Raw genomic sequence first — 2,264 nt, 5'->3', positions numbered from 1 at the left:
CTCTGTCTTAAAACTCAATTTCTTATGTATGCATTCTACTGTTGCTACATTGCTTGAAACTATTTTTAGTTAGTGAGATCATGTCTTTGTTCACTGGGAAGAACATGGGTTCTAAGAAGGGAAGAGGTGGACCAGTGGTGACTTTAAAAGCAGGATGCAATGTTGTGGCTGGATGACTTGGAGCTGATGCCAAGACATTTGAATTAGCTTTAGAAGAAGAGAAATGGAGCAGTGACAGAACATTAGGGATGAATTCAGGAAGGCCTGAGGCCATGGGAAACTCGCCTGCTCTCTACACTATTTTCCAAGGAAACGTTGCTATAGTGACAGACTATGGCACCTTTCTCAAAACCCCAGGCTCTTGGAAGCAAGGTGTCATTCACTGGGAACAGCTGGTAGTTTACCCAGAAGAGGACTTAGAACCTCTCAGGTCTGGTGCATTAAACTCATGTCATCCTCTCAGGTGGATGAGCCTTCTGAGATAGAAGATGTAGGAGACAAAGTGTGGGTGAAGCTTATTAGCCAAGAAATGAAAAATGGTAAGATAAAAGTATTCCTCTCCATGAAAGTTGTCAACCAAGAGACTTGGAAAGAACTTGATTCCAACAGCACTATCATTGAACAAGGAGAGGCAGAAGCAGTTCTTCCAGGATTACACTTGGCAGAAGATCACTTTCGAGGCTGTTCTGAACACTACCTGCAAGAAGTATGGCTGAAAAGCCACCCTGCAAAAGATTGTTTCATGCAACCAGGTGGGACCAAGTACACTCTAATACTTGGTGAGGGAGAGGAGACAGAAGAGATGAAGTCAGCAGAGTTTGAGAAGCCTGACCCCATGAGGAATTCTTCTAGAAAAAGAAAGAAGGAAAAGAAGAAAAAGAACATAGAGAACAGAAGTCATTTGACTCTGACAGCTCAGATTCTGAGAGTGAAACAGGCCAGAGTAGAAGGCACACATCAAAAAAACAGCAAGGCAGCAATAAAAAGGGAAAAGTAGAAGCAGAACAAGAAGCACAAGGAATGAGAATAGAAAGAGCAGAGGGTGTGGTTGAGAGTAAGGAACTGGGTGCCTTGTGCCTTGAAGCCTGGCTCCTGGAAAGACTAGGTCGTGAGAATATGGCCTCCCACCGCATTGACTTCACTCCCATGGGAGAGATGGCTTCCCCTCATGCAGCAGGCAGGTTTGGGAGTTAGAAGTGAAAAGCAGCTGCTCGAATGAATTGTTGTTTCCTTATCACTCCTGGTCCCTCCACAAGTGACCCCTGCAGCTTGCCCATTCATTCAGCTAACTTCCTTCATTCAACAGGGGGTCCTATTACTCTCTCCAGCTGCCACTGCCAGAGCCATCTGCTTGTACAGGAGTCCAGGCTGGAGCCACAGGTACTGCTGTGGAGGAGAGTCTGGCTGTAGCTGGAGAACAGAGTGATTGGCCACTCCCTGTTGGTCTGTCCTGGGCCAATTGGGTGATCTCTGTTGCATCCAACCCATGGGCAGAGGGGGACTGACAGCAGGAGGCAGAATATGGTGAGAAATGGTGCTCAATTTTTCCATTCTTCATAACATGCTTTCACTATGCTGGAAGTGACAGCCTGTGGCCACAGCCAGAAAGATTTGCAGTGTGACTTAGCTTGTGCATGACATTCCAGCAGACCAGTGAACCAGACGGCTGAAGCTAAGAACATTGCTCTATTTTGTATTTACTGTCATGTGTGTCAGTTGGTTTCACTTCAGGTCTCTGCTTAAATTCCTGGCACTGAATGGAAGTGTGTTTGGTTCAAACTTAAAAAAAAAAAAAAAAGAAAGAAAAGAAAGAAAGAAAGAAAAGAACTAACAGAATAGTTTCTTTTCTTTAACCTTTCCCCTTCTTTCATTGAAGTGCAACCTTTCGGATTGATCCCATCTGTCTATAATTTGCTGTTTTTTAAATCATCATTGCTTTTCCTGAGTATAGTTCAGGGGCATATATTATTTCAGAGGGATAATTCTTGGTCTGTTCTTCCCTTAGATTGGGATATAACATCTATCAGAGGTATTTTTAGTCACAGTGCTTGATATGTAACAGTTGTTCAATAAAAATCCAATATCTAAATGAATCAATGAAAGAGGTTCCTGCACTCTGCTTTGGTAAATAAACATGTGTAGGTAAATAGACATTTTTTCTTTTTTCAGTTAAAATGCCTCGGCCAGTTGACATTCTCTTTTAGCATCTATGTTGTGCCTAAGAAAGACTTTATGGATCATTTGTTAGACCATATGCCAATTTG

General features: G+C 43.0%; 1 pseudogene; it reads left to right on the top strand.

The window, feature by feature from the left end:
• The first annotated feature begins 248 nt into the window (after positions 1–248).
• LOC103600431 lies at positions 249–1,821 on the top strand (annotated as a pseudogene).
• Positions 1,822–2,264: the final 443 nt, after the last annotated feature.

Source organism: Galeopterus variegatus, unplaced genomic scaffold (assembly GCF_000696425.1).
Source record: "Galeopterus variegatus unplaced genomic scaffold, G_variegatus-3.0.2 Scaffold3338, whole genome shotgun sequence".
In the NCBI taxonomy this organism is placed as follows: Eukaryota; Metazoa; Chordata; class Mammalia; order Dermoptera; family Cynocephalidae; genus Galeopterus; species Galeopterus variegatus.
Note: the sequence above shows the minus strand (reverse complement) of the source record. Positions and strands in the feature narration are given on the sequence as shown.